Source organism: Callorhinus ursinus, unplaced genomic scaffold, assembly GCF_003265705.2.
Source record: "Callorhinus ursinus isolate GAN/ISIS: 27379988/994484 unplaced genomic scaffold, GSC_fseal_2.0 scaffold12, whole genome shotgun sequence".
Lineage (NCBI taxonomy): Eukaryota > Metazoa > Chordata > Mammalia > Carnivora > Otariidae > Callorhinus > Callorhinus ursinus.
The window spans coordinates 73,050,941-73,070,660 of record NW_027397074.1 but is presented as its reverse complement, the minus strand read 5'-3'; positions in this window follow the sequence as shown (position 1 = coordinate 73,070,660).

The window sequence follows — 19,720 nt, the reverse complement described above, 5'->3', positions numbered from 1 at the left end:
CCCTCTGGTTGTACTACTATACTCAGCCTCTTGTAAACTGGAGCAAATTATTTATAACTCACAGTTAAATGGATGTTGGGTTCTAACTCCTTCATCAGTGGCAATAGAGCTCACCAGAGTCATGAAGCCCAGAGAGGAAGTCCAGCTCCCAGCATTTATCGAGGGTAAAGGGGTTAACCTCTTCTCTTGGCTATTCCCAATCCTGAACGACTATTTCACACCTCTTCTCTCACCTCAATCTTCAACCACTTCTCCTCCGTCCTCAAATGTTAGTGGATTTCCTTGCTTCTGTGAAAAATACTGCAATTCAGAAGAAAACTTCCACACACTCCACCACCTATCCACATCTATGGCCCTACCCTCTGCCTTTTGAAACTATGTTACCATCGATGAATATCTGTGCTCCTAAGGGACCTATGTTTAGATATGCACAGATCCCATTCCCTCCTGTGTACCAAGGATATCACTTCTGTGACTTTCTGTCTCTTTCCTGCATTATCAGTTTTTCCCTCTTGCCTGGATTAGTCTCATCAACAAACAAACATGCTGCAACATTTCCCATCCTAAACATGCACGTACACACACACACACACACACACACCTCTCTCTTTTGACCCACACGTCTCCTGCCAGCTAGCTACAATTTCTCTACACCAAACTATTTTAAAAAGTTGCCTATACAGGTTGTCTCTGATTTCTCTTTTCTGTTGAACTCACTCCCTATCTTGAACCACAGCTCCAAAATTGATCCCCTCAAGGTCATCAGTGACCTCCAGATTGCTAAATCCAATGCTCCATCTTCAGTCCTCACTTCCGTGAGCCTCCTGCAGCATTTGATCGTTAATCTCTTCCAACTGCTAGGAGCACTTTCTGAACTTGGCTTTTGGGACTCCACTCTCTTTTTACAGGCCTCTCTTCAGTCCCCTTTGCTGGTTCCTTCTCATTTCCTTGGCCTCTAAATGATGGAATGCTATAGAGCTTTAGAGATAAGATGCCTTCTCTCTCTAACCTCACTCCCTCTTGGGGAGACACTAGATCATCTCATGCTGTGGGGGCCCCAACTTTATCCTTCAAGACCTCTGCACCTGGAGGGCTGCTTACTGGGAACCTCACTTCTGACCTTCTTCCCTGGGGCCTTTTATTGGCCCAGGCAGTACTGGACTCTCCTGTGGAAAACCTGGGAGTGCTGGAGAGTTCATGTCCCTCAGAGCAAGCTCACAACCCAAGATGGATGGCCATCTGGTGGATAAACAACCTAGCTTTCTGATCCCTCAGGATACCTTGAGGCCTATTCTACATTTTTTTTCCCCAGAATTTCACAATGGGAACAAATTTCAGTTGCCAATGAGAATAACTTACTTCACAATGCACATTTTATTGACTTCCTTCCTCTTCCGGTCTCACTTCTTCTCTTCTTGGCCTGTAATTCTTGGACTCGCCTCCAAATAAACTGCTTGCACTCAAATGCTTGTCAGGGTCTGCCTCTAGGGAAACCCAAATGAGGACAAATACTATTTACATGCCAGTTGTAACCCCCACATTTATATCCCTCACCCCAACATCCCCCAAATTCCAGAAGCATATCCAATGGCCCTCCCCCACAGCTCTGTATGGAGAGCTAGTCTCCATTTCAAACTTCATGTTACCACTGGTGAGCTCCCGATTCTCCCTCCAAACTGCCCTTCTCCAGTGGAAGTCATTTTTGACCTTGCTCTTTTCTTTCACACCCACATATCACCCAACAACAACAACAACAAAACTTTTGGCTTTACCCTCCACAGATGTACAAAATCCTACCTCTCCTCATCTACCTCTTGGGCCCTCCTCACTCAAGCTACCTTGCCTAGATTATTAAGATAATTTCCCAACTGTTCTCTCTCTTCATCTCTTGCTCCATTAAAGTCTATTTTCCTCACAGCAGCCACAAGGATCCTTCTAAACCATAGTCACATCATGTCACTCCTTTGCTCAAAACTCATGGATGATTTCATCTCAGAGCCAAAAGCAAAGTCCCTAGCATGGCAAATAAAGTCCCATATGGTCTGCTGTCTGTCTTAACTTCTGATCTCATCTCCCACCGCTCTCCTGCTCATTCTTTCTGTTGTAGGATCATTAGCAATATGTCTCCCTTAATACACAAAGTGTGTTACCACCTAGCATCTTTGCACTTTCTCCTGCAACCTAGAACATTCTTTGTTTTGTTTTGGTTTTTTTTAGAACATTCTTATTCCAAATATCTACATGGTTTGCCTCTTCATTCTTTAAAGTCCTTACTGAAATGTCATCTTATTTAGAAGGACTTTCTTTGTTGGGCATGAGCCTGCATGTTCTCTGATCATTCCCTTGCCCAATTTTTTGCTTTCTTCTGCGGGCTGCTTTCCTCAGACTCCTACGTCAGCTGGCTTCTGGTTGGGTTCAGTCAGTGGGAGCACCAACAAAAGACTAGAGAGTGGGAGGAGGGAAAGGGAGACGGGGTATTTTGTCCTATCTCAGGCTGCATCTCCAGGCGGCAGTGAATCTGCCCCTGGCTCTAGTCCCTCTGGAACTAGCTTCTTGCCTCTGGCAGGCAACTCTAGCCTCTGGGATCTGATAACACCATATATTTCCTTTGTTCCTCTAGCCTAGGAATGCTAGTGGCTTCCAGCCATTACTGATTTCCAGGTTTCTTTAATGTTAATCATTTGGCCTCTCAGGTCTTCCAGTACCCAATTCTTTCCAATAAATTCCTCTTTTTATTCTTCAGACCTATTTCTGTTGAATTCACTGGATTCTGACTTGACAACTTATATCAGTTTCAGTCCCAGAAGGAAATTTGTAATTTGAGGAGCGTTTAATAAAAGGACTGTTTATATAAGTGTTGGTTTGGTTTTGGAAAAACAACAAGGGATGGTGTAGTCACTCTGGGCCAGTAACAGCTGGGAGCCATTACGCACAACTCCCGGACTTGAGGGGGCAAGTCAGGGCTTCTCAACCTCAGCACTATCAACATTTTTGGCCAGATAATTCTATGTGGTTGGGGGAGGGCTATCCTGCACATTTTAAAGATGTGTAGGAGCATCTCTGCCCTCTATCCACAAGATGCCAGCAGCATTCCCCCCAGTGAGACAACCCAAATTTCTCTACACATTGCCAAATGTCCCCTGGGGTAAAGAATTGCCCCAATTCTTGCCACTAGGTAAGGACAGCTCCTAGAACCCTAGGAGAGACAGGTGTGGTGAGATGGCCATCCAATTAGACAAACCTTCAGTAGAAAGACATAGCCAAACCATTGTAATAAAGTAGGAAAGGAGCCAGAAGAAGAAATATCCCAAATCTACTCTTTTCTTTTCCTCTGATCTCTTGCCAGTGCTCCCACTAGCCGAACCCAACTGAAAGCCAAGCGCAAAAGAGCATATTGTGTAGTCCATACGTGTCAGCCTCCTATGACAGATAATGGAGAGGAGAATGGTGGGGAACAGATCTCGAGAAGCAAATGGAAGGTACCTAATATACTACCCTATGTGGTAACACTATTGCCTCCTGGTAAACACCCCCTGCACCCTGCCCTTTATTGTTTTCCATAACACTTACCATCATTTGACATGCTATATATTTCCTTATTTGTTCACTGCCTCATGCTTAGTGCACGGTGCATTGTAGATATTCAGAGATATTTGTCAAATGAATGAATGATGGAATCCAACAGGAGAGAATGTATTGGATATGCAGTAAAATCTTACTCTGGAAACAAAGTACAAATCATAGGGCTAAAAGAAAATATTTTAGTTTCAGAATAATACTTTATAGCAAGTTTATCAGTCACTTTCCCAAAGAAACAGAAACAACAGGATGTATGTGTATAAAGAGAGATTTATTTTAAGGAAATTGGCTTACATGATTGTGGAGGCTTGACAAATCAAAAATCTGTTGGAGTGGAGCCTCAGGGAAGTGGTGTAGTTTGAGTCCTTGCTAGGGCTAGTCTTTTCCTATAAGGCCTTCAACTGATTGAATGAGGTCCATCCACTTTGTGAAGGATTATATGCTTTACTCAAAGTTTGCTAATTTAAAATGTTAATCATATCCAAAAAACAGTTTCACAGAAACATCTAAAATGATGTTTGACCAAATATTTGGGCACTGTGGCCCAGGTGAATCGATACATAAAACTAACCATCACAGGGCGCCTGGGTGGCTCAGTTGGTTAAGCGACTGCCTTCGGCTCAGGTCATGACCCCGGAGTCCCGGGATCGAGTCCCACATCAGGCTCCCTGCTCAGCAAAGGAGGCTGCTTCTCCCTCTGACCCTCCCCCCCTCATGTACTCTCTCTCTATCTCATTCTCTCTCTCTCAAATAAATAAATAAATAAATCCTTTAAAAATAAATAAATAAATAATAAAAACTGACCATCACAGCAATAGTACAGCATATTAGATTATATTTGTAGTGTATAAGTTATATTAAGGATTTATAGTCTGAAGAAGGTAGACTGGGATCTTCAATCCTAACCCTTTTTCATAAGGTAAAAAAAATTAATACAATGAACTGCTACTGCTAACTTAATTATGAAGATAGGTTTATCCTTAGCCAATCCTATTCCACATTTTTATCATTTATTTGATAAAATACTTCAAAGCCAAAAATATTGAATGATAAAATCAGAATCCAAAAACAATTTGTCTAGATGGCATGATAAATACAAGACAATGAGGTTCAGTAAGGATTCAAGTAAGGTCCTAAATTAGGGTAGAATATGGATTCTTCATATTATAAACATTCTGACTATGGTCAAGATTTTGAAGTATGATTTAAAGTAGCATAAAATTACAAATATATGGAAATCAAACAACACACTCTTAAACAACCAATGGGTTAAATAAGAAATTGCAATGGAAATTAGTAAATACTTTGAGATGAGTGAAAGTGAAAACACAACATACTAAAACCTGTAGGATGCAGTGAAAGCAATGCTCAGAGGGAAATTTAGAGCAGTAAACACTTACATTAAAAAGGAAGAAAGGGGGGTGCCTGGGTGACTCAGTCAGTTAAGAGCCAACTCTTGGTTTCAGCACAGGTTGTGATCTCAGGGTCATGAGATCGAATTCTGCATTAGGCTCCATGCTCAGCACAGCGTTTGCTTGAGTTCTCTCTCCCTCAACCACAGACCCTCTCCCCGCCCCCCCCACCAGTGCTTTCTCTCTAAAATAAATAAATAAAGAAGATCTTTTTAAAAATAGGTAAATAAATAAAAAGGAAGAAAGATCTCAAACCCATGACCCAGCTTTATACCTTAGAAAAAGGCAAGTAAACTTAAACCAAAGCTAGCAAAAGGAAGGGGCTAATAAAGATTAGAGCAGAAATAAATGATAGACAATATAAAAACAATAAAGGGGACCAATGAAGCCAAAAGTTGGTTTTTTGAGGGGCACCTGGGTGGCTCAGTCAGTTAAGCTTTTGACTCTTGATTTCAGCTCAGGTCACGATCTCAGGGTGGTGAGATTGGGCTCCATGCTCAGCAGGGAGTCTGCTTGGGATTCTCTCTCTCTCCCTCTGCCTCAGCCCCTCCCCCACTCGTGTGCACGCTCTCTCTCTCAAATAAATAAAAGTTGGCTCTTTGAAAAGATCAACAAAATTGACAAATCTTTAGCATATATGACAAAGAAAAAAAGAGAGGAGACACCAAACCAAAGCACTGGGTTTATTTTTTTTCCACTTATTTATTTAACAAGAATTTTCATATTGCTTACTAATGTGCCAGAAATCGTTCTACATGCTTTACAAGAGTTAAGTTGTTCAATTCTCAAATCCTCCTTATGATGTGCACTCTATTATTGTCCCCATTTTACTGATGAAAAAGTTGAGGCACAGTTTGGTTAGACACAGCCAGTAACTGAGGGGGAGGGGCAGGATTCGAGCCTGAATTCATGCTCCTCACGATCTTAAAGTGCTACACTGCCTCTGTAAAAAAAAAAAAGTATATTTTAGAGACCACCGTTGTGTAGGGAAGAGCAATGATGGAGGGGCAACACCCCAGAGAGTGATAAATATAGTGTTCACAAAGAGGAAGCCATTTCACAGTGGATTCATTTCATTTTTGGTGGTGTTTCTAGACTGGAAGATGGAATGAATACAACATAAATTGTGCATGTGGACAAGGCATTTGGCAAGTTCCCTCGTGATTTATTTTAGAAAATGTGTAATAATGTGAACTGGACTCTAGATCAATTAGGTGAATTCATATCCAGTTGAATGCCCATACCCAAAGAGTGGTACTTACTGAATTCCCTTTCAGTCTGTGAGGAGGCCTCTGGTGGCAGGTTGCAGGGCTCTGTGCTGCCTTTTGGTGCTCCTGCTCCTGCTTAAACTTTTTAGTAAGTTTCAGTAAAGGGCATCGCTGAAAAATCGATTGAATTTAAAGAAGATATGTATCTGGTTCTTACGGGGTAAGTCTAGGACAGGAGAATTAACGTGCCAGAGGCTAGAATGGAGAAAATGAACCTAACAAGATGGAATTTAACAGACATGAGAGGTCCCTTACTCAGGTCTATAAAAACAAACTGCCCAAGACCTGGGTGGGGCTGAGATGGCTGGATCGCATCACCCAGGGAAAAAGAAAGGACTCCAGTTTCCGTTGGCTGGAAGCTAAATATGAGTCAACAGCAAGTTGTTGCTGCCAAACAAAACAAAACAAAACAAAAACCCTAAAGAAATCTTAACCCGGAAAAACAGAATTTTAGTATCTGGGCTAAGGTGAAAGAATGCTTTTACTTCTCCTTCGCTTGTCAGCCCGTACCTGGGGAACTGAGTACTCTGCTGGGTATCACGTTATCCAAGGACATCAGAGTGTAGAGGTCCAGAAGAAGAGGCTGGGACGATGCAAGTCCGAAGCCATCTAATATGAAGAATGTCTGCAGGAAAGGGGAATATAATTGATGAGGGATGTAATATGTTTTCAACTACCTGGGCAGGGGACAGGGGTTCAAGGTGTGTTTCTAGCACCTTAGGAGTGTTCTAATAATGCTCTTCCCTTTGAAGATCAAGCGAGGGGAAAGCATAAGCTTGTTCCCGTAAATACAGAATATTGATATTGGACTCCAGTGTTCACCTTGAAGACAAAGCAATCAACTTAAGAGGGAAGAGGCCCATTGCTCATCGGGTCCAACACAGTTGTACGCCATCTTCTTCCTTATTCAGACCAGCACCAGACTGGAGCAAGGCAATATATGGGCTTCCAGGGAAGAGGGATTCACTGGAGGTGGTCAAATCCAGAAGTGGTGTCTAAGGAACAGGCACCTGCCTCCTTCAGCCTGGGCAACTGCGGGCTGGTAGACAGAATGAGAACTCTAGAGCTCTCCCTGTTCTCCAGGTCACTGCCACGGAGCAGTCTGGAATAGCTGCCCCCAATCAACGCTCTGATTCAGCAAGTCCCTGCCCACTGGCTCCTTAGCACAGTCTTACTCCCACTTACTCTATCTTCAGGTGTAGTTTACAAACAAGAACTTGAAGATCCCAAGCAATGATTTGAAAAATACTAAGGAGAATATTAGAATTCTGATCAATCACTCCTATGCCTCCCTCTGACATATAAATCCTGCTCCCTGGTGTCTAGGACTTTCCACATACAAATGAAACATGTTTTTTGGTCTTTGTTTTCTATTTCGTCTCCACATGGGTTCTTTGTTTCATCTAAATTGAATTTCTCATCCCTCGGATCACTCTGACATGTCTTTCCCTGTTGTTCCATCTCCCTCGAAGGACTTCTTTCTCTAAGTCTTTCAACATCATACTCAGTACCTCAAATTCCTTTTAAATATCATCTCCTTCGTGAAACCTTCTTTGATCTGCAACCATTGTACCATGGATGAGATGTCGCCTTCACTGAGCTCCATGGTGCATGGCTGAGACTTTTGTAGGGCACCTAGGGTGCTACTTCCCAGTCTCTGAGACCAGTTCACATATCATGACATGCAGATTTTATGTATTTTGTTCCTTGTGTTTATAAAAACGGAATGTCTAGAGGTTTCTTGTTGCACAATGGCTCATTGTAACCCACTTCCTAAATGGGAAAAAAAACAACTTGGAGAACTAGAAGGGAGCAACACCATTTTGCACTTCAACACTTGTGTAACTGGCTGTTTAAACCATTGTTCAGGGGTGCATGGGTGGCTCAGTTGGTTAAGCGTCTGCCATCAGCTCAGGTCATGATCCCAGGTTCCTGGGATCGAGTCCCGCATTGGGCTCCCTGCTCAGCGGGGAGTCTGCTTCTCCCTATCCCTCAGCTGCTCCCCCTGCTTCTGCTCTCCTCTCTCTCAAATAAATAAATTAAATCTTTTAAAAATAAATAAATAAATAAATAAAATAAACCATCAGTCATCGATAGTACAACGAGGAAACAGCTCCATTTTTCTTCTTCTGCCTGCTGGTTCTCCCTTCCCTGTCGTTGGAAATTGGTTCTGTTGGTTCTCCCTTCCCTGTCCTTTGGAGATATCATGGGCAGATCCAAAGACTCTCCATTTGCTTTCCATTTATTCTTGGGTATTAAAACAGTTTGGCTTTTCAAGTATTAGAATGTGTTATTCAGTTAAAAACTTCAAATTGCCATCCATTGCAAAGTGTTTCCCTTCCCTCAGCTCAGAACTGATTTTTGGTTTGAGGACTCACTGGTGGGAAAAAGATATGTGACCTATTCTTTTACTTTCTTGCTCTCTGCTTTCTCTTCCTCCAGCTTGCCCTGCGAGCATACCTGGAGCCATTGTTAATAAACTGCCAGAATCTCTCTCTTTTTTAAAAAAAGATTTTATTTATTTATTTGAGAGAAAGAGTGTGCTCAAGAGAGCATGAGGCCTGGGGGAGTGGGAGAGGGAGAAGCAGGCTCCCCCCGGAGCAGGGAGCCTGACGTGGGACTTGATCCCAGGACCTGGGATCACGACCTGAGCCGAAGGCAGACGCTTAACTGACTGAGCCACCCAGGCTCCCCCAAAATATCTTTTAAATAAGCCTTGGAAAAAGTGAGGTGGAGATGCTGGAAATTCCTTGGCTGAGGAAGGGGAGAAAGGCTCAGGGAGGTGGGCATGTTAGAATTGACTTATTGTGCAACACCGTGGAACCAGCAGATGACAGTGGTTCTCAGGAAGACCCAGAAGACACTCTTCACTGAGGTAGAAAGGAATGCTTCAGAAGGGAGGTACTAGCATCTTGACAAACTCAGTGTTGTCTGTTTCTGCAGGCCAGAGTTGACAGACGGTGAGAGATCTGCCGGGAAAATGGGGTTGATAGGGTTCTGGAATAGCAGAAGCTAGTTGATAGCACAAAACTGTCAGAGCGAAGGTGGGATTACTGGTATTAATCGGCTGTGTTAATTGCCACAGTAAGCCAGGTAGATATAATTATCCTAATGGGCAACAGTGACAACCAGGAGGACTTGGCCCTTAGGAATCTGTGGCAAAAACTAATAAGGCATGGTAACCTAGGAGCAAGGTATGTAGGAAGGCAATGAGGGTATTGCTTGATTTCTATATCCCAAAAAAACTTGAGTCGGTCCATACCCTCAATGAAAATCATGGTTTCTTATCTAGTTTCAAGAGTTCAGGCAGCTTTCAGTCTCAGAATCCATTGTCCTCTTGAGGAAGGACCCTGAAGCACCATAGCAAGTAGTTATAGTACAGAAGGATTAACAATCCTTCCTCCAAGGAGCCTATAAACATTTACCAGATTAACTGTACACTGGGGAAAGTGAATATGCAGGTATTTTGAGGGCTGTGGATAGACTGACATGGATGCCAAGTGGCCCAAAATAGCATCAGCATCCTTACTCAAGAGGGATGTTTAGAGGCCAAGTGATAGACGGAGTCCAAGCCCAAGTCAGAGGGCTGTGGTATTCTTAGCAACTGGAAGAATGGTCACATTGGTTTTCTGTGGAGTTAAGTCTTCATGGTAGGAAAGGCTAAATGGAAATCCCAGAAGTCCTCTCTGATCCCTATCCCTAGGCAAAGATAGTAAGTTGACAGCAACAGAGAATCCTGCAGTGATTTGTGTCACCCTCAGCCACTCAAAGGATGCAAGAGTGATACTCTTCATGATTACCCATTCAATTCATTGGTCTGGTCCTTGCTGAAAGTATATAGCTCATAGACAGATGGACCTTGGTTATCTGGACATTCTGGTCACTGGTCTACTCACTGATGACACCATGCCAATAGGGCCTGGTAGCAGAAAGTGGCTAGAACTTCGAATGTCTAAGAAAGAGGTGATAGGAAATAAACCCTGAAAAGATTCAGGAACCTGACACATCGGTGGAATTTTTAGAGGTACAATGATCTAGACCAGGGGTTGGTAAATTTTGGCCTGCGGGCCAAGTCTGGCCCACTGCCTGTTTTTATATGGTCTGCAAACTAAGAATGGTTTTACATTTTTAAATGGTTGAAAAAAATCAAAAGAATAATTGTATTTTGTGACGTGAAAAATACTTGAAATTAAAGATTAGTTTCTATTTTTGTTTGCTTGTTTTACTGTAAGAGAGCCACACTCATCCATTTATGTATTATCTATGGCCACATTCAAGTGTCAACAATAGAGCTGAAAAGTTGCAACAGAGACCATATGTTGAACTCTCATCACTTCATACTGCTGCTCAGGGAGTCATAGCTCACTCAAAACAGTGTTAGGAGTGCTAAGCATATCATTGTACCATAATGTTTAATTTAATTTAATTTTACTTTATTTTATAGTAGCACTGCATATCCTTCATGTCAAAACAAGAAAAGTGGACTCCAAATGTTCCACTTTCTAGTCACTATAGAGTGTGGTTTATTTTTTATTGAATTATATTCATTATGTAATGACACCATAACTGTGCTCAAACAACACAATATATGTCAGCATTACCAGATTAAGCAGCCATCACAATATTCCCAATTCACAGAAAAGTAACAATCAAAAATATTATGAAATTTAAAATGGCGTATCTCATTATAGCAGAATTTCTTCCCAAGAATTAAAAATGGAAATGAGGTTGCAACCAAAGTTTTCACGTGGCCCATTTGGTAGTAAGCAAGGAAAGCCATTGACCGTAAGTAAGTGACTTAAATGGTGTTTGACTGCAGAAGCTGAGAAAATGTGTCCAGAGAAAATAAACTTGCTTTGGACAACAAGTCTTTTGGTAAGAACAGCAGGTCCAAGTAGTGAAGACATTGAGAACAACACCAGCAGTTAGTTAAAAGAAAACAAACAAATAAAAAACCAAAAAACAGGGCGCCTGGGTGGCTGGGTTGGTTAAGCGACTGCCCTCGGCTCAGGTCATGATCCTGGAGTCCCGGGATCAAGTCCGCATCGGGCTCTCTGCTCAGCAGGGAGTCTGCTTCTCCCTCTGACCCTCCCCCCTCTCATGCTTTCTCTCTCTATCTCATTCTCTCTCTCAAATAAATAAATAAAATCTAAAAAAAAAAAAACAAGGCTAATGGTTCTATTTTTCCTTGTGTCTTGATGAGTTACCAGATGCCACTGATAATGGTTCAGTTACTATTGTTTACTTGAAGTGTCAATGCCAGGTCTGAAGTGACTGGAGACTTGGATCCTATGGATATTCTGTGTAGAACAGCGACAAGTTGAGAAAATCGATAATGCGGTCGAACCTGAGGTGGAATCTGCTAAGATGTACTAACAACTTCCTGGTGGTAAGAACTTCCATGGAACAGAAAAAAGCTTAATTGGACAAATTTTCACAAAGCTTGTGACAAAAAATAATAATAATAAGATGCTAAAGCCTGTGATTATTTATTGTATTCTTCATTAGCAGATCCTTTGCAGAAAATATTTGAATCTTTGTGTTATTGAATCAATGGTGTCAAAAATGAACTTTAGTCACTCTAATGGACTTACGCTTATCTTCAGTTCTATGAATTTTTGTCAGAAATAGAAGCAAAATATCCTGACTTGGTGGCTTAGTAGTGGTAAAGTTTAATTGTGTGTGTGTGTGTGTGTGTGTGTGTGTGTTTAGCTCAAAACTGAAATTGAGGTTTTTTTCTGAACAAGAGCTACCTTCAACCCCTACTATGTAACGCTAAATGAAATGTGGAAATTTCTTGCTAATTTTTAGATGTGATGTGGTATTAAGAATTCTTATGTCTTAGAGATCTATACTGATATATTTATAGGGGATGCTGTTGGGATTTGCTTCCAAATAATCAGGGTGAGGAGTGGAAAGCAAGGGGGCACAGATGAAATAATATTGGTCATGAAATGATGAAGGCTGAGTGATCTGTACATTATATTCAATTTACTATTCTAATATTGTGTATGACTGACATTTTTCCATAGTAAGAAGTTGGAAAAAATAAATGAGATCTGTTACCACAGCTGACAAAGAAGCCAGCTAGTAGACATGTTGGCTAGCAAAGGTGTCGTAAGAATCAAGAGGTAACCAGAGTATTCATCAAAGTGTTCAAAGGACTGACAGTATTCAGTCGTTCAGGCACTGGGCATCTGGGGAACCAATGCAAGCCTCAGTTCGAGAGCTAATGAGCCCCACGGGAGATTCAGGGGGTCAGCAGGAATGAGTCAAGCGTATGATTTGGGTGAGCTCTCAGTTGGAAGAAATGTAGACTTCACTTGGTGAGGAATGAAAAAAATGTCTAGAAATCCTCTACCCTTTGGGGAATGGAGAAGGGAAGCCCTCTGGGTCAAAGACCCCGCTGACCCAGGACAGTGTGACCGGGAGCCAGATTACCCAGTAAGCAGACATGCAGGATTTCCACATTTCCTTGGACAAGTATGGAAAAGTAGAGGAACTAACTTTCTTTTTTTTTTTTTTTTAAGATTTTATTTATTTATTTGATAGAGAGCACAAGCAGGGGGAGCTGCAGGCAGAGGGAGAGGGAGAAGCAGACTCCCCGCTGAGCAGGGCGCCCGATGTAGGGCTCCATCCCAGGACCCTGGGATCATGACCCAAGCTGAAGGCAGATGCTTAACCAACTGAGCCACCCAGGCTTCCCAGGAACTAACTTTCAAAAACTTTTACAAACTCAGAAGGGAGGGAAAGCTGATGGAGTTTGGAGGTCTGGAAACTTGCCTGAGATCAAAGCAAGTCAAATTGCCCAAAGCAAGGCTTATTTTTCCTTCACGGGCCACACATTCCTTTAAGAACTTAATTTAAAAAAAAAATGAGAGAAAATAAATGAGTGTTTACAAAATATATTTTTGCATTTGATTTCAGGGGCTCCCCAAAGCCTGGGATCCATGAGCCCCAGATTAAGAATCCCTCGAGGAAAATCTTGCTGACAGAAAATTCACAGTGGAGAATAAATGTCAGGGAAGGTAGGGAGGGAATTGCTGAAAGTGGGGTGTCCACTTCAGGCCATGAGCACACAGCAACACCCAGGATATTTTCCTGCCCTAGGAAGATATACATGAAGCTGGAAAGTACCAGGTATGGGGACCTCTGCCTAGTGGAGATGCACTGGCACAGCCACTGGAAGGTGGAAAACAGCCGCTTGGCTTGAGAAAGCCAAATATTTGAAATGATATCATATCTAAAAGTACAGGTCAACCAGTTCACGGTCGAAATCTCCATTCCATCTTTTACGATCACCATTAGCGATGTTTCAATGTTCAAGTCCCTTCCAACAAGATTTTATAAACAATGTGTCCAGAAGTGTGGGAGATGAAAAATATCACTGAGACAAGGACTCTAACACAGGAACATTCATCTCTGAGTGGAGAATGCAAATGGCCCTTGCAACGACCTGGCCCTCAATTCTTTGACCTTCAACTTAAATGTCTTTCTTCAAGACCCTTTCAGTTGCACACAACCTTAGCCACTCCTTTGGTATTATCCTCACAGGATATTCCTTCATCATCAAGATTTCAAACTCTGAAGTTCTCTTAGCCACAAACTCATTCTTCTGTCATTCTTATACCTACTAATTTTTTTTTCTTTACTCTCAGCATGAACTCCAGACTTCTTGAATATTCATATCCAAGCGTTCAACTAACTGCCTTGATTTCACTTGCCTCTTTCCTAGCCTGGATACTGTGGACACGTGAAGCGACCCAGGACCACTAGGTGGCAGTAGAGTCTCGACTAAACTGTCCACCAGCTTGGGCATGAAGATCCTTGGTATTTATAACAGGAACCTCGAGTTTGAAGGGGCAGGGCAAAAATGGAATTAAACAAAAGATAAAGAATACAGGGAGATCAGTCAGCTGGAGACAAGATCTTGAACCCCATGTAAGTGTAAACCAGAGAAGTGGCTAGACCTGAGCAATGGGGGAGGCGGCAGGGCACTCCCAGTTTCATTGACTAAACATTTCATACCTATCCATGTGGGTAGTCTCCCCTTGCTTTGAAACATTCACTGCTCAGCTTCTTTTTTAAAAAAAAAATATTTTATTTATTTATTTGACAGAGAGAGAGCGTGCACAAGCAGGGGGAGCGGCAAGCAAAGGGAGAGGGTGAAGGAGACTCCCCGCTGAGCAGGGAGCCCGATGTGGGGCTTGATCCCAGACCCTGGGATCATGACCTGAGCTGAAGGCAGACATCCAACCAACTGAGCCACCCAGGCGCCCCGGCTCTGCTTCTCTGAAGCACTTTCTATTTAAGGGTTTGTTACTTAATGCCAGTAAGCCTCCAGGAATCCTTTGCTCTTAACTGCCTTATCAATCCCCAGTGATAAATAAAGTCAGCTCTCTTGTCTCTCCCCTCCTGGGCAGCCAGGTGCTCCTACAGAAAGTTGGAAGGGTCTCCACATTACTCGACTCTCCGTCCACACTATGTAACCTCGGTGGTGACCTCAAGGCTGTTCACCATTCTTCTATATGTCCTTAGTTAACTCCTTGGGGCATTGCTCATGGAACCAATTCTAATCCTGCTCCACTCCCTGAAATTCCCATACCACATTTCAGCTCCCCAATCTCACATCCTCCTTTATCTGAAGGACTGAGACCATCTGTCCAGTCCTTCCCCCGCAGTCCCCCTCCACTGTAGACCGAGCACAGGACCTACAGAGTCCTCTGCAGGACCTTTCTAGAGGTGGCTGGGGAAGATGTCAGAAATGCCACCTTCTTCAATGCGAAGTAATAAAAAGATATCCTGCATCTCATCTCCGAATCAATGTACTTCTCTGAAAGATACTTCACTGTCTTAGCTCCGACTGCCATAACAGAACAGGGCAGCCTGGCTGGCTTAAACAATCTGCATTCATTTCTCACAGTTCTGGGGCCTGGGAGGTTCAAGATCAAGGTGCCAACCAATTCGGTTGCTGGTGAGCACCTTCCTGGCTTGCAGAGAACCAACCACCTTCTCTGACACCTTTACAAGGGTCTTTCCTGAGGCATGTATCTCTCTTCCTCTTCTCATCAGGCTGCTGATCCCATCAGGAGGGCCTAACCCTGTGAACTAGCCTAAGCTCCAACTCCAAACAGTGTCACGTGGGGGGTTAGGGTTCTCAGCATATGAATTTGGCAGGTGCACCAACGTTGAGCCCAGTACAGTTACAGATGTTGATGACTGGAGCGTTTCCTAACTCACAGGAAGAAGCCCCAGGGTGGCAGCTTTGACAAATCTTATGTGCAAAGACAATGATTGCAAACCCTTCACTAAAAAATTAACACACTGACGTAAAATATATCCTGTTCTGGCAAATTTCAACTGAGCTTGTCCTATTCAATGATTTCTGATTCGTTTATTCAGTCATTCAGTTAATAAATACTTACTGACTTGAGCCGACTCTCCTAACCACTGCATCTTGCCAAACGCAGAAATGTTGGATGCAGCACTTTTGTGGCAGATAAAGAGTATTTTAAAAGAGGAATCATTCATCCAGAATTTGTCAGAATCACCCTCCAGCACTATGGAAAGAGAGAGAATCTGCTCTCTGGCTGGCAGGCATATGTCCGTGTGCTCAGCTGTGAGCTCAGATGAAACAGTAAGTGCCTCGGGCTGAACTTTTTTATTATAATCACTCCTGATATTCAAGTAGTTTTCAAAGGCTTTTGATCTAATGAAAACATAACGTGTGACCAGCAGATACACACATGTTCTAGTCCGCTCGGTGGGCACATCTCATAGAACAGTGATGTAAATGAGAGTTCCATCACATGTATCAGTTTGTTATAAACTAGATTATTATGGATCACCCCCCCATCACTCTTGAGTGAACTAACAAGAATGAATTTTAAAATCTACAGTGCTGTAGACTTGACCTTGGCCTCAGAATGATCTCACCAATTTGCTGGCTGGCATCCTCTGAGGTTCAGCCTGAGCCTCCTTCTCTTAAAGCTACCACTCTTAACTTAAAGGCATGTCCATGTTAAACTGTATTCACTGAGTTTAATTAACACATTGCTTTAACATTAATAAATCAATTTATGGGATCATAAATTGAGTTATTTAAGATGAATTTAATTAGTTTAAACTGTATCAATGGATTGACGATGTTTACCACAAACAATTGGGTATAATAACATAGGAATAGGAACAGCTATATCAAACATTCAGCAGGGTTTCCATGAGGGCTAGGATAAGACTTGTCCTGTGTGGTCAAAGCATACAGAATTAAGAACAACAGGTGGAAGATGTAGGAAAGCACATTTTCGCTTAGCATAACAAAGACCTCTCTAGACACAAGATCTCTCTAGATACTTATTGGGAAGAGCGAATTCCTGGTCACGAGAGGCGGTTGGACATCGGCCAGCCTCTGGCGTCGAAGATCTGGAAGACCCTCGATGCCCCTGTGGCCTCACCGACCCTGATAGTCTGTGATCTCCTACATCAGCCCTGTCATTTCTGTCACAGCCCAGAGTGCACAACTGTACGAAAGCCTTGAGGACCCCTCGGCTGCCAGTCCTCGCTCAGCTTCTCCACGGAGTCAGGAGGTGGCTCCAGGGACACACACCTACACGGTTATCAGCACAGACAGAGCTTGTAGCCATAAGTGTACGGCTTTTCTTCTAGTAGATTCACAATGGAGGATGTTGCAAGGCTGATCATTATAAAGCAAGTGTTTAAAATTCTCCTCGGGATTCTTGGCTTCCAGGTGGAACTGAATTAAGTTAGAAGGCCTTAGAACACAATGACAGCAGGATTTTCCGCTTTAGAATATTACCCATTGGTTTAGAAATAAGTCAAGCAAAGCTGAAAGATGAAACTACGCTCTTAAAGTTCTGGGATCGAAGAAGAAAGGAGGAAAGGGATTCATTTTCCTGAGATCATTCGTTTTTTTCCCCCTCTCAAAGCTCAAGCAAAAATTAAGGAAATTGATTCAGGGGTTCTAGGGCCTTTTACAACTAGTTTCATATTGTTGCCAGGAAGTAGAGAGTGTAGGGTCCAGGAAGAGCCTTTTCTGGAACGACATAATCTGAGGCAAGCAGTAGAGAGGGAACTTAATTTTGGTGGATATGGAAATAATACTTCAGCAAGAGTTGTGGGTTCTAAAATATGGAAAGAGCCCAGAGGTGCATTGACAGAGGAATGGATAAAGAAGATGTGGTATATATATACAATGGAATGTTACTCAGCCATCAAAAAAATGAAATCTTGTCATTTGCAATGACATGGTTGGAACTAAAGGGTATTATGCTAAGTGAAATAAGTCAGTCAGAGAAAGACTTTTATGCCCATATGAATTCACTCACATGTGGAATTTAAGAAACAAAACAGATGAACATACGGGAAGGGAAGGAAAAATAAAATAAGATGAAAACAGAGAGGGAGGCAAACCGTAAGAGACTCTTAACTCTAGGAAGCAAACTGAGGGTTGCTGGAGGGGAGGTGGTGGGGGGATGGGGTAACTGGGGATGGGCAGTAAGGAGCACACTTGATGTCATGAGTATTGGGTGTTATATGCAACTGATGAATCACTAAATTCTACCCCCGAAACTAATAATACAGTATATGTTAACTAAATTAAATTTAAATTTTAAAAAATTGTGGATTCTAACTTTACCAGTTTACAACCAGTTTCTGGACTTTTAAGAAAATACTTGGTATTTGATTTATTCTGAAGAGTGTGTATGGATCACGTGTATGTTGCTTTATTATGATAATTAATAGCAGGAAAAAAAAGGTTGTTAAGAGAAAGAATGAGCTGGGGGCCTGTGGATATTTTTGATCTTCAGAAGCCTGCCCCTCTGAGATCCACAGCCCTCGCCTTGTGGGGGAGAGAGAGTGACAACCCTATGTCTTGGGCAGACAGAAGGCAAAAGCCCTAAATCTAAAGACAGGGTGAGGAAGATGTATATGCAGAGTCATGGTGTCGGGGAACTCAGCCAACAGCTTAACAATGGGCAAGACTGTATTTGGATGTGGTAGTGCAGGGTGTAGAAACCAACACATGCAGAAGACAACAGAGCTGCTAAGGGGGGAAAAAAAGCCGAGTATTTTTTGTTTTTTGTTTTTGTTTTTTTACAGAAACCAAAGAGTAGATCCTGTATATTTATCACATGCTGAATTCTAGGAGATATATGTAAAAATAACAAATATTAGTTGCTTTAAAAAAAAACTAGAGCAGAGAAAGGAAGCAAGCTCTCCTGTCTCTTCTTATAAGGGCACTAATGCTATTCATAAGGCTTCTACCTTTATGACTTAATCACCTCCCAAAGGTCCCACCTCCTAATACCACCACATTGGGGGTTAAGATTTCAACATAGGAATTTGGGGCAGCGTGAGGGGGGATACCCATAATAGCAATTAATAAGCATTTTGTAAAGAAGTGCTTTAAGACTAGACAAATATCCAATTTCTCATCAAATATTTACCTACTTATTAGTTTAAGTATCAATTGACATTTCTTGGATGGATTAATTATTAATACAGTTGATAAAATCGTGTCTTCTAAGTCCATTATTTCTTTCGCATATTAGTTAACAATATGCAGTGAGGAACAGTTTTCGGTCCCATTTATTCATTTCAGTGTGGTCCCATGAATTCCTCTTTTATTCAGTGGGTCATAATCCATTAGTGTCATTATTAATTTTATGCTCTAATTGAGCTGGCCTCTGTGCCTTTAGGCAGGACCCCATTGTTCACTGAACACTCCCTCACTTTCCGGTGGAAAAATCTGTGCCCTGCTGTTATCCTGAAGTCAGCCAGTTCTCCAAGTAACCTAGTTTTGTTTTGTTTTGTTTTGAATGGAGAACGACACATATGTATCGATAGCTCTATGGATCTTCTATACCACCCTATTTGGAAAACCATGAGTTCACACTAATCCTAATCCAATTCCATGGAGTTCATTCTAGTTCTGTGTCTTTTCATAGTTGTAACCTCTTACAATGAGAAATCTGACTCCATGGCTGACCACATAATTTGCAGAACCAAATGGAAAATGAAAATACAGAGCCCTTGTCCCCTGGCAGGAAAAAATGCTGTTAAAGCTACTAAAAAATAAAGTTCTTTTCTTTTTTTTTCCATGGCCTCTCTCAACCATAGTGGGTTTTTTTTTTTTTTAATTTGCTATTTCATGTCATTTTAAGTACAGGAAAATTTAAATTGGAAAATTATTAGTATGAATTTTAATGTTTATATTGTGCAGTATCAGTTTTAAAAGCAAATATGAGAGGGCGCCTGGGTGGCTCAGCTGGTTAAGCGACTGCCTTTGGCTCAGGTCATGATCCTGGAGTCCTGGGATCGAGTCCCGCATCGGGCTCCCTGCTCGCAGAGAGTCTGCTTCTCCCTCTGACCCTCTCCCCTCTCATGCTCTCTCTCTATCTCATTCTCTCTCTCAAATAAATAAAATCTTTAGGAAAAAAA